General features: G+C 43.6%; 1 protein-coding gene and 1 long non-coding RNA gene across 7 annotated transcripts in view; one reads left to right on the top strand and one right to left on the bottom strand.

Annotated features, from left to right (window-relative positions):
* Positions 1-6,212, bottom strand: part of LOC103746462 — a 15,257-nt gene extending 9,045 nt beyond the window's left edge. The window contains exons 1-4 of one of the 2 annotated variants that reach the window (XR_607798.1): positions 6,047-6,212; positions 5,274-5,452; positions 4,326-4,409; positions 834-1,143 (exon numbers count right to left, since the gene is read on the bottom strand). This is a non-coding gene — a long non-coding RNA (uncharacterized LOC103746462). Of the gene's footprint in view, positions 1-833; positions 1,144-4,325; positions 4,410-5,273; positions 5,453-6,046 lie in introns of those variants that run through there. The other variant, XR_607799.1, reaches the window with a different exon arrangement.
* Positions 1-13,157, top strand: part of Ak5 (adenylate kinase 5) — a 272,457-nt gene that overhangs the window by 138,255 nt on the left and 121,045 nt on the right. The gene's annotated exons all lie outside the window — the stretch shown is intronic.

The following is a 13,157-nucleotide window of genomic DNA, read 5'->3' as shown; positions in this document are numbered from 1 at the left end:
CCGGGGGGGGGGGGGGGGGGGACCAACTCTTGGGACCAGTGAGATGGCGCAGGTAAAGGCCCTTACCATCCGGCCTAACGGCCTCAATTTTAATGGCTCCAAGGATAAAGGTGCCTGCTGCCAAGCCTGACAACCTGAGTTTGATCTCCAGGTCCCGCCCGGTGGAAGAATGGATGCCCTCAGATTGTCCTCTGATCTCCACATGTACCTTCCTACCGACCCATAATAAATAAATAAATGTGATTTTAAAAAAAATAACCTAGGAGGGCAAATGAGATGGTTCAATGGCTAAGGGTGCTTGCTGCCAAGCCTCACGACCCGAGTTTGATCCCTGGGACTCCCATGGTGGAAGGAGAGAGCTGTCCCCCTCCTGTTGTCCTCTGACCTCCATGTGCGTCCTTCCTCACACACACAAGTAAATTAATTTTAAAAATTGAAAAAATGGCTGGAGAGATGGCTCAGAAGTTAAGAACACTTGTGGCTTTTGCAGAGGATCTGGATTCGATTCCCGGCACCCACATGGCAGCTAATAACCATCCATAACTCCAGTTCCAGAGTAATCCAGCACCCCTTCTGACCTCCAAAGGCACTGCACAACACAGGTGCACTTACACACATGCAGACAATACACTCATACACATAAAATAAAAATAATAAAATAGTTTTAAAACTTTATTTAAAAATTAAAAAACCCAACAACTTGGGAATCCATAGTCTTTTCATCTCTAAAATATTGTCACTGGAAAATTCTTAACTGTCATTATAACTAATCAGTACACATTAACTTTGCCAACTTAACAAAGCCGTACAAAGAAATTCAAGTCCTTCTTGGTATTTGAAATGTGTTCATGGGAAGACGTATACTTTCTTACTGTTTTTAATTTATTGTGATTATTTAGCTATAACTGTGTATGTGTGCATGCCTGCATGCATGTGTACATGCATACATACATCATGGCTCGTATGGAGGTCAGAAGTCAACTTTCAAGCACTCCTTCCATTTTGTTGACAAGGTCTCTCTTGTTTCCACCACACTGTACACCAAGCTGGCTTCTGGGTACTTCTGTCCCCGCATTCCATCCCACTGTGTCGCTGCTGGAATTTTGGATGCTTGCTGCCACACCTGGCTGTTTTACATGGGTTCTGGGAATTAAACAAGTTGTCAAATTTGTGTGGCAAGTGCTTTTACAGACTAAGCTATCTCATAGGCCTGAAGGGTACAATTTCTCTATTATGCATTCTGAAGTATGAAAAACTTGAAAAAGTAACTTCTGGTGCTTATCACCACTTTCCTAAGCCCCAAAGAGACATCCAAGTTGGACACTGCTGACTAGACCCTGAAAGGCCCCATTTTTAGGTGAAGAAGATAATTAGATGCATCATAAACATACTTCAGGTTACTAGCAGGATGGAGTGAAAAGTCGAATCGATCTTGTTCAGAGTTCCTTTCTGCTGAGAATCAGCAGGACTTACATCTACCTGGTAGCACTTTAGATGACAGCAAGGTTATTTGAAAAGAAATAATGCTCCCTCATTTATCTTTTGTTTAAAAGTAACTTCTTCTTTAGTAAAGGCAGCTTATGGTAAGAAAGCCATTATTTTCTTAAGTTAAAATTTGTCCCATAAAACCACCACCTAGATACACCGTCCTAGCACTGATTTTTTGGCCGTTCATTTCTTGTTACTTCACCATTTGCGGAAGAGCGAGCAAGCATCACTGCTTCTTGATTCGCAGTAGCATTAAGCACATTCACAGCCACATTGTTTAAAAGGTCTATGGCCATGCACATAAAGATGTGGCCTGAACAGACTCAAGACTTGAATCCCTCTTATTCTAGTCTATGGCATTGTTTACCTTCTGCAAGTTTGAAATAGAATACTATAGTGGGTCAAGGGGGGTGGCTCAGTCCATAACGTGCCTACCACAAACATGAGGACCTGAGTTCAGATCCCAAACACCCATATCAAAGCCAGGTGTGATCCCACACACCTGTAACTCTAGTGCTGAGGAGGAGCTGGGGAGGACAGACACAGGTGGATCCACAAAACTCATTAGCCAACCAACCAGTCTAATCAGTCTGTGAACAACTCTGAGAGACTGGGTCTTGAAAGATAAAGTGGAGAGCAATTGAGGATGACACTCAGTGTTGACCTCTGGCCTCCACATACACACATGCATGTGCACACATGAACACACACAGAACACCACAAAGGGTTGGACGTTGACTGCGTGTTCAAACCGGCCCCTCTGGTCTCCATAGTGACATGTATTTTGTGGTACAAATCGAACAGTTAGTGAATTAGGAGATGCTTACCATTAAAGGGAAGTAAAAGTGAAGCAGCAGCCACACCAGCTCTGACCTGTAGATGCTGGGGGTTAAGTGCTACATCAGAGAGTACATTAGTCTGTGTGTTACCTTCTGAATCATGATCAACTCACACATGTGGTCTGTTATAAGCTGTTCTCTACATCCAGGTGGAACCTTACTGTCAAGCCTATAACCTCTGGGTAGCCCAAAGCCATATAAGAAATCTTGAACCTTGCCTTTTTCCCCCCACCCTCCCTACGTTAAGTATTCCTCATGTGTAGAAACAATGAGAATTTAGAATGAAATGTGGGAGGAGTACTTTCAAAATCTTGTCAGCTACATAAAGCCTGGCATTTAAGAGACTGTTGTGAACTACTAAAAACAAAATGTGGGAAAATTGAGATGTCTTTAAAAAAGGAAGTTTGGTTATAACCTTGAACTTTGTGTGAATGTGGAGACCAGACGGAAGGCAACCTCAAGTATCACTCATCTGTCACTGTCTACCTTATTGTTTGAGACGGGTTCTCTTGCTGATCTGAAACTCACTAAGTAGGTTAGCCTGGCTGCCCAGTGAGCCCCCGGAGCTCTTTGCTTCTTCCTCCCCAGTCCTAGGAATATAAATGTGCTCTACTACACCCAGCTTATACTTAAACATGGGTCTCGGGCTCTAACCCAACTCCTCCTGCTTGCATAGCAGGCACTTTACCAACTCCTCAACCCTGTAGCCATGACTTTCTACATCCAGAAAACTTGAAGTATTTATATCTATTGGGCTGGTGACTGGAATGGTTGCTGTTTCAGTGGACAGCTAAGTCACTGACCACAAATAAAGGTATCAAACCCAGAATATTGGGGACTGTGCAGGAGAGTCAAGGGAAGAATGAGGGGGCTGGATGGAAGGCTAGCCTGCAGTACTAGGACAATCCTGCCTGGATAACAGAAGGATTATTGATAATAAGTAGCACCTTTAAGGCTCTGTAAAGAGTATAGCACTAAGTAGACTACCTGATTTCTTTGGTTCCATGAAAGCCTGAATTTAAAGGGTCTGTGTTTGGTCCCTGTGCTGTATTGAACTTGATATGCTCAGATGGATTTCTGACTGTAGAATTCCTTTTACATGATACAGTGTTGGTAAAAGCCAATACCACATCTGCCTTCAAGAAGAAAATGATGGAGACAGAGAACAGTTACAGTCCCTTCAAACAGATAGGGAAGGTGCCTGCAAATTTGTGTCCCAGATGCAAGGGATGAAAGTAGATGGGGGCTGGAGAGATGGCTCAGCAGTTGAAAGCACTGGCTGCTCTTCCAGAGGACCCAGGTTAGTTCCCAGCACCCACACGGCAGCTAACAACCATCTGTAACTCCAGTTCCAGGAGATCTGACATCTTCTCTGACCTCCATAGGCATTGCATGCATGTGGTACACTTACATACATGCAGAAGAAACACTGATACACATAAAATAAATAAAAAAATATAGATAGAAAAGAAAGAAAATGGAGGGACCCCTGGCTAATGGGAGAAGAGGTCCTGGGTCTGGTAGAAGGAGCAGAAATGCTGGATTACCTAAGGGCACAAAAAATGATAAGTGTAATGAGGAGGGACTGAAGAGAAGAGGCGGTCAGGGATAGACGCAACTCCAGCTGCTCTTAGAAATTGGCAGTATGATTAATAAAGAATTAATGGGAATCGGGGAAGTAAAAAAATTCACAAATTATTATTTTAGCCAATTCTCATTATTTCAGCGTCTTAGTTTCTCTAAAATCTTTCGTTTACAAAGACTATGATTAGCCCAGGCATGGTGGTGCATGCCCTTAATCCCAACACTTGGGAACCAGAGGCAGGGGGCCTCTGTAATTTCAAGACCAGCCTGGTCTACACAGAGAATTCCAGGCTAGTCGGAGCTACGTGATGAGACCCTGTAAATAAATAAATAAATAAATAAATAAATAAATAAATGTCATTTCATGGCAGGGATCTGGCCCAAATTCAAGAGAAAGAAGGAAGAGGGTCTTACCTGGGCACTTGAGGCCTGTTTAGCTCTCAGCTTCTGAGATTGGTGCAAGGTCACAGTCACAAAGGGTAGACATCCAATAAAATACTGGCAGAAGATTAAGAAATTCTTTCTGTTCTTGTCCATCGATCTGCCTGAGTTATAGTAGGTTACCCATAACTTTATAAACAGCCACTTCAGTATGAGATACTAATAGTGTCAAAATAAAAAGTAAACAGGACCAGGGACGTAGCTCACAGGTAGAGTGCTTACTTGGGACCCCAAGTTCAATGCCCAGTTCAGTGCCCCCAAGAAGGAAAAAAACAAGAAAGTTCCCCAGGAGCTGAGTGATGCTCCTCTCCCAGAGAAACCCACAGGCAGAAGCAATCCTTCAGGGAAGGATGCAGGAGTGAGCACTTAGCTATCCACACTCGAAACCACTGAGGGACAGTGTGCTAACCTGGTGTGTATGTATCTATGTATCTTTCTGTTTCTTTTGCGTGTGTGCATGATGTGTGCATGTGTTGTGTATATCTGTGTCTACAGGTTTCTGTGCATGATGTGGGGGCGGGGGGTGCACAGGCATATGCATGCACGTACATGTGGAAGCCAGAGGTTGACATCAGATGCCTTCCTACATGACTCTCCATGTTATTTTTGAGACAGTCTCTCACTGAGCCTGGAATTCACTAATTAGTCTAGACTAGCTGCCAGCAAGCTCCAGAAATCCTCCATCGCCACCTCCCCAGCAGTGGATTGCAGGCACACTTTTTCACATGGGTGCTAGGGACTGAACCCAGGTCCTATACCTGCATGAAAAGCCCTTTACCAACGGAGCCATTTCCAGCCCTGTACCTTTCTCTTTCTCAGTCCTTTCTTCCTACAAAAAAGTCCTCAGGCTGTTGGTGTGACAGTGCCTGTCTGCAGTGATTCTAGAAATGGCTATGGAGTTGCTAAACGGGGCATGGATACTCAGGAACAGACACTGAAGAGCCCAATGACGATAATGAGTCCCTGTGAAACAGCTTCTGTGTGCAGACATGAAAAATTCCTTTTTCTTCCATCATGAATACTACTGTTCCCATCTCATTCCTGCAGAAACTGAGATGGAGATTATTGCCCTCCAGGGGTCTTGATCAGCTTCGTTTTTTCTGCAAATTAAAGAATTAAAAGCCAGTAAAAAAATCTCAGACATTAGCTGAAAGTAACAAAACAAACTTTATTAATAAAGTAAAGGAACGGTTAGGTGTGGTGGTGCACTCCTTTAATGCCAGCACTCGGGAGGCAGAGGCCAGTGGATCTCTGAGATCCATGCCAGCCTGGTCTACATAGCAACTTCCAGGCCAGTTAGGACAACAGGGAGACCCTGTCTCAAAAACCAAGATAAATAAATAAAGAAGTACATTCACACACACAAAGAGAAAGACTCTCCGCCAGTGGAGAGAGGACTCAGAAACTGAAAAATCCAAAGTCCCCAGGATGTGGGCCTTTTAAGCATTCTTGGTGTGGGGGGGAGGCCCCCTCCCCTAATTTTGGACTGATCAACTTAAACAAAGAAGTAGGTGCTTATAAGCCCTAGTTCTAAGCTGAGCTATGTCCAGGGCTACAGGACTCTAAACCCACCCCAGCAGGTCAGTTGAAGGGGCCCTATTGGAGTTAAAAATAATAAAGCCTTCCTGCCCCAAACCTGCCAAGCTGCCTGTCATCCTGCCCTTTATCACTTTGCTGTTAGAGTGTCTACCTACCTCTCCTTTTAGGCTCTCAAGATGTTTTCCAGTCATACACTGGTCAGGTCTAGACTCGCATGCTCAACCGCTTCAGTCTCTGAAGTGCTCAGAAATGGCGGGCCGGGGGATACTGAAGACCAGTGACCTTAGCCCTGACGAACTCCATGGAGTGGCTCTGCTTTCCTCTTAGAATTCCAAACAGCTGCATTCCCCTCCTTCTACCACAGCCCTTGAATAAAAATGAGAAATTCTAGACTCCTTGGATCATGCAGAGTGGTTGAAACTTCCAGAACAGAAGATTCTTAGCACTTTTGTTTGTGCTGTATGATAGACTAACCACTGGCTATGCACAAATATAATTACACATTCTAAATTGGTTGTTTATGTTTAGGCCTGGCTGTAAAGTGTGCTGTGGGTGGAAGGCACAAGATGAAAATAGTTTTAAATTTCTCAACAGTCCTCCAAGGCAAACGTTTCCAAACCTCAGACCTCATGAACTGAATGGGAACCTCAAACCTCATGCCTCTAATGCACTGGGACCTTCCTCACAAGTTGCTTGGCTCTGCCGAAGGGTAATTACTGGTATGTTCTATGCCATAGGAGATAGCTGACATACAATCTAACTAAATCCCTCTGTTGTTCACTAGTTAGAATAAGGAAAAAATGAAAATAGCATATTTTAAGTAAATACTGATATTATCTTAAGTGAGATAAGAATGTGGCTGCTCCTGAATCTTTAATGATTATGTACCTGAATTTTAAGAAGAGAAGACCTAATGGATCGCCCTCTGTTTGCTCAGCGACTTGTGTTCATCTGTGCCATTCAGCTGTGCAGACTGTGAAGCCAATCTGCATGCTCCTAAATAATGACTCTGACTCTCCCAACAAGATGGCTAAGTAGGTTATGGTTCTATGCCAGAAGGAAATGGCTTTTTAGTGACCAAGGAACAACTGGCTTTTGTTATGAGTTGTTGGTGTGTGTGTGTGTGTGTGTGTGTGTGTGTGTGCGCGCGCGCGCGTAATCCATGGAAACGTGTCCTGGTGACCTAGTGTTAAAGTCATGGCTGTTGTTTCTCCCATCAAATCTGTCCCTTTGCTCGTGATCTCGTCTCCCCTTCCAATCAGGAAATAGTAGCAGGATTTCTTTTAGTAAAAATTAGTATATTTTTGAATTAAGGAAAACGTTTTATAATACTGACTTTCAAAGTAAACACAGAAACCTAGCCAGTTTTCAGAGTACTTCTTTTGGGGACAAAGCCGTCAAGGCAATGGCTTATTTACAAATCCTAGATTCCCTTGCAGAACACTTTGTTCAGGTAAGCAACTGCATAGTAAGACACAGACCAGACTATGGCAAAGGGGAGCCCAGCGTGGGTTGAGGCGGTCTGTTTGTTAGCCTTGAGGCTCTTATTTTTTGTGGTTTGCTATCATGATATTTATCACACAAGTAGAAGCAGGCGTTTTAAACAGTGGAACTATTGAAAGCAAGATGTCAGAAGGAGATGTAGGACATTTGGGGCTCAAAGGAATGTATCCTGTTCTGTAGAACATGATAACACTTTGCCCCTCCCTAGGACAGCAACAGACAGCACTGTCTGAGATTTAGAATGTGTCAGCTACCAACCTAAGAATGGATTCTCTTAATGATTTCAGCCATCTAGAATCACTTAGTACCAGCACCTGGTGTAGTTTGCACCTTTTCATAGATGAAGAAAGAAGCTGCCAGAATCACTCACTCCTCCAGAGTCACATATACACCCGTGTGGGGCAGGGCTGGGATTTGAATGGCGAGGGGTGTCAGTGGGCATCTCATCACCTCCTGCGTGTTAATTGTGGTCAGCAACACACTGCTGTACACATTATTAAGAAATTTGATTCTCTGGCCAGATTTTAAAACCAGGGTCACTCTAGCTGTGTGCTTTCTGCTTTGTCAACTATTGTCAGATCAACAGTCTTCAGCCCGAAACCCAGACAAGGGTCTTTATGGACCCTTTGAACTCAGTCAGCTGTTAACTCGGTAAAGCAAGAGTCTTGTTTTCCCTAACCCCAAACCCTTGGTGCAAGGCATATGGTGTGTGCCCTGGAAGTGTTTCTTTTCTTTTCATGAATGAAGTAACAGATGTTTCCATGCACTCGATAGTGTTACTTTCTCACTCACCTTTAATGAGCATTCTAGCAGGAAGAGATGGTCATGAGAGACTAAAAAGAACATATTGTGATATTGGAGGAAAATGTCTTTGCTTACCCACAACAAATGTCAAGCACCCCATAAATATTTGTTGAACTGTGTTCAGATGTTAGAAACATGCATTTAGATGGGAAATTCAAGAACTTACTGGGAAATTTGTTGAGAAATTGCAACTCACCCAGCTTTTAAGAGGCACAGGACCCAAAAATACAAAAGGCAATAAATTTATGTCTGATCCTTGATAATACTCTCTTCAGAAAAAAAAAAAAAAAAAAAAAAAAAAAAAAACTAAATCTGAGCACCCTAAACACTTTTTCAAGAAAGGCTTGCAGTTGAAGGAAGAGAACGGCAGATTAGAGACTTGGAGAGGGCATGCAAGCCATGCTTGGTGCCCTCCCTCCCCTCGGCTCTGCCTCTGTGTGGGGACAGGGAGAATTCTCTGTTTAGAATAAGAACAGAGCTGCAGAGATGGCACAGCAGTTAAGAGCACTGGCTGCTCTTGCAGAGAACTCTGGTTCAGTTACCAGCACCCACGTAGTGGCTAACAACCGCCTATAACTCTAGTACCAGGGGATCTGATGCCCTCATCTGACATCCCTGGGCATTGCACGACAACAGTGCACTTACATGCAGGCAGACACTCATACACATAAAATAAAATTTAAATAATTTTTTTAAACTTTTAAAGAGAATAAGAGTATAGCTTTGTTTGAAAGAAGGGGTCTTGCAGACTATGACTTCTCCAGGTGTCCCACAAAGTTGCTCACTAATAGTTGTAAATGCTGGCATGTCACTTACCTTTATATGATCAGGTTTGTTTCATTCCACGAAGCCTTAAGCCTACAATTGAAATGAGCATTTGTTTTGTTTTTCTCAGACGTTAATCTTTTTTGCCCTTGAACCTTCTAAAGATTCTTGTGGGCATCTGTCTCCACCTGACCATGTGTATCAAGTAGGGTACCTTCCCTAAAAATGTGAAGAGGCCTGTTGCTTTGAAAATGCTATGCACACTTTGTCTGTTAGGGAAGCCAATCAATCAGCCTTCTTTAAGAAGGGGTTGACTATGTCACAGTCGCATCATGAAATTATGAAGGCAAACAAACCGTCTTGAGACCGTAGGGAAACTAAGTGTTCCTCTTTGCCCCAGATGCCACGGTCACTTTGTCTCTGAGTGAAGCCACACATTTCCAGAACAGAATCCCTCATTGTTGAGGTCTTTGAGAATATGAAGTATTTCTCCCCAGGGGCTCAAACATATCCAAAAACAAAAAGAATCAAGCTCTGATCAACTGAAAACTAACCACAGATAATCAAATGAAGCAAGTGAAGAAGGCCGAGCTGGGACCTAGTGAATGTGTTATTCACAGTGTCAGAATTTGTTAAATAACAATAAATTCACAGGCTGTGTCAACTTCGTTGGCTGCGGTTTGCCAAGTAATTCCCATTCCCTTGATAGGTGGTCATTGGCTACTGGTCCTTTTATTACAAACTTAACTATTAACATTATCTCTCAGATCATGCATCACATATTGCATAAGAAGAGTGTGTGTGTGCGCGTGTGTGTGTGTGTGTGTGTGTGTGTGTGCGTGTGTGTGTTACAGAATAGCTACGAAAAGGTTAATGAAGCCATAGTAGAGTTCAGGGAGTTCAGGGAAGCCTCACTGGAGGCAGCAGACAGCTGATCCAGGTACAAAGAGAGTCACTACTGCAGTAAGCAAACATGGCATCAATGAACCTGGTTAGAGAGCTGCTGCTAGAGCCTTGAATGCCAAGCCTTATCTCAGCGTCAAGCCAAAGAAGCAAGATGCAGGGCCATGGAGGCCATAGAGACAGCTGTGGGGCGAGGTCCAACACCTGACAGATGGTGGTTCAGGTAGGGCACATCAGCAATGGGACCCACTGTGCCGAAGCACCAGGGACAGTTGAGAGTCCTCTGCCTGTTGGTCCCTTGACCCCTTGATGCACACTTCAGGTGGTCAGATATCAAGTGAGGGCCATCGTCATCACAGCATTTGGGGTCCATGTGAGGGTGTTGTACTCTTTTTTAGTCTGGTGTGTTTGATAAGCTCTGGGCCTGGTTTTCCTGATATAATTTTAATACAGTCATATGTTCCCAGTTGTGCCTGTTAGGGTTTTTTTTGTTTTGTTTCGTTTTGTTTTTGTTTTTTGTTGGGGTTCTTTTGTTTTTTGTTTTTTGTTTTCTGTCAACCTGACAGAAACTACAGATACCTAGGAAGAGAGAATCTCGGTTGAGAAATTTCCTCCATTGGATTGTCCTGTGGGCATGTCTGTGAGGCATCTTTGATGTAGAAGGGCCCAACCCACTGTGGATGACATCCCTCTGCAGGTGGGCCTGGGCTGTATAAGAAAGGTAGCTGGAGAGATGGCTCAGCAGTTAAGAGCATGACCTGTTCTTGCAGAAGACCTGAGTTCATATCCCAGCACCCACATGGCAGCCAACAACCGTCTGTAACTCCAGTTCCAGGAGATACAATGCCCTCTTCTGTCCTCCATGGGCACTGAACAGCATGGGTGCACTTAAACACATGCAGACATACTACTCATACATATAAAAGAAAAATAGATAAAAAATTTTTAAAATAAAAAAGGAAGGAAACTGAGCATGCCAGGGGAGCACGCCAGTGAGCAGCATCCTCCGGGGTCTCTGCCTCCAGGTTCCTGCCTTGACTTCTTTCCATGATAGACTGTGACATGTGAGCTAAAATAAACACTTCCCTCCCCAAGTTAGTTTTGGTCAGTGTTTTGATCATAGCAACAAAAACAAACTAGAACACCAATCTACTTTAATAAATGTATAGGTAGTACTGTTTACTTATAGGAATCGGTTATTTGCCAGTCTGTGTCTCTGGGTGGTGCTGGACAGGGGTGTCTATGTGCACATCCTGTCTGCATTGGTACTCACAATGACACTGAGTGCTACTTGTCAAATGGAGTCACCCAGGGCAGGGCACAGGCTGAAAACCATTGTGTTATGCCGTGTGGAACAGTTGAGGGCAGGGCACAGGCTGATCTCAACACAGGACACACAAGTGGTTCCCTGGACTGCAACCCATGTGTACACCCATCAGTACACCCTGTCTCTCTCTTCTCGTCTATGGCCTAAATTCAGTCAGTGGACTGAAAGATCTGCAACAACCCCATCCCCACCTCCAACAGAATCAACCCTGGTCACAGGTAGCGCAATCAGCTCAGAGTGTAGTTGACTGGATGACAGGTGCCCACATATCGTCCAGGAGCCAAAGGATGGCCAAGCATTCCTTATTAGCGTAGGACTAGAGTAATTAATTATCCTCCTAGTTCAGTCAAATTCCCATAAAGTCTTAATATCAACAGCATTTTGAGGATTTTTAGTTTCATTTCTTTACCCATAGATCTAAACATAAAACCCATTATTACAATTCAGATCTCCATTCTCCAAAATTTTCTTATTCCTCCTGATGCATTTGTTTTTCCTGAAACTTGAGGCAAAATCACTCAATTAGCCAGAGAATCAATGAAGACATATTTTAAACAACACTCCATTCTGTGCACATTCTGTAATTACTTTTTATCACCAAGCCATCTTGCTGGGAAGTTAATTGCTTTGAAACCAAGATTGGCCTGGTGGTTTGTTTTGTTTTGTTTTGTTTTGCAGGGGGTGGCTGGTGCAGACACTATCACAGAGTGTTACAGCCAGGGATGGTGAGTCAAGGAATGAACCAGGGTGGGCATCGAACCCTCGAGCAGTAACCCTCGAGCTAAAATAGGGAGGAAAGGGACACAGGATATTTAAGAATACGAGGTTTGCTTTCCCCAGAGCTGAAGAAGCTTAGTTCTTAAGAGCACAAGCTCTGTAGGGAGAAAGACCCAAGTTCCTGTCCTACCCTTCTCCACTGGATGTTTGACCTCAGGAAGTATTTGCTTTTCTAAACCAACTATGTCCAGTGGCGAGTAATACCTCAGATTGTTTTGGAATTCCATTAAGTTGCTTTCCAAAATAGTTTGTCTGTTACCTGGCCACAGTAGAGCTTAATGAATGGTAACCACATGTTACATACCTGACATGTTATATACTTGACTTGTTACATACCTGAGCTCTCCTGTCCCGTTCCTGTGTGCTTAGCATAGCACCCATTCACTAAGGCTATGTGCCCAGGGAGATATGTCAGTTGTGGCTACATGTCAGGGAGAGTGGTAACCTACAGAATCCAAAGAAGGCCTTGAAATGTCTTCAGGAAGCAAGGAAGGACGTCACCCGTCACTAGTCAGAAGGAGAATGCCAAGATTTCAAGCCAAACGCTTCCTCATTTTCTCCATAGACATTTGCCTTCAAACCTCCATTCCCTCTCACTGCTGTTCCCTCTCCCTGGAAGGCCCTTCCTTGCTTCGTTTTGCTAGTCTTACGTGTGTAGAGGTCTTCCCCATGCATTAACATGTCTAGCACACCTCTGACCGTCTTCCACCCAACTCCACTTACCGTCCTTGGTCCTAGTGACCCTCAGGCACACACTGAACTTTAGTTCATGATTTACTTGTCAGTCAGTCATCACTGACCTTGAGCTCCATGAAAACAAAGGCATTGCCATATTTCACAGAATTCAATTTAAATGTTTTCCCAATGTAACAATTACTTCCTATAGACTCCTCCAACACGGGAGAACAAGAGCAAAATCTTCCAGCAGCCGTTTGCCTATCTAAATCGATTGTTCAGTGTTCCAATTGAAAGTTTCCATAAATATTAAATGTTATTCCTAAAGACTTGCAAAGAAAGAAAATCTCCAAGTGCTAGCAACATTGGATGTATGTATTGATTTAAAACCCATTATTCTAAAAACTTATCCCTAAACCCATAGATAAGTTGAGCTCTCACCGCTCATCAAAGACGTTTCTTTTTTCACTGATGAAGATGATTCTAGAGAGCCAAAAGAAGGAGGGTAGAGT

The sequence above is a fragment of the Nannospalax galili genome, unplaced genomic scaffold (assembly GCF_000622305.1).
Source record: "Nannospalax galili isolate Female #2095 unplaced genomic scaffold, S.galili_v1.0 scaffold1124, whole genome shotgun sequence".
NCBI lineage: Eukaryota > Metazoa > Chordata > Mammalia > Rodentia > Spalacidae > Nannospalax > Nannospalax galili.
Note: the sequence above shows the minus strand (reverse complement) of the source record. Positions and strands in the feature narration are given on the sequence as shown.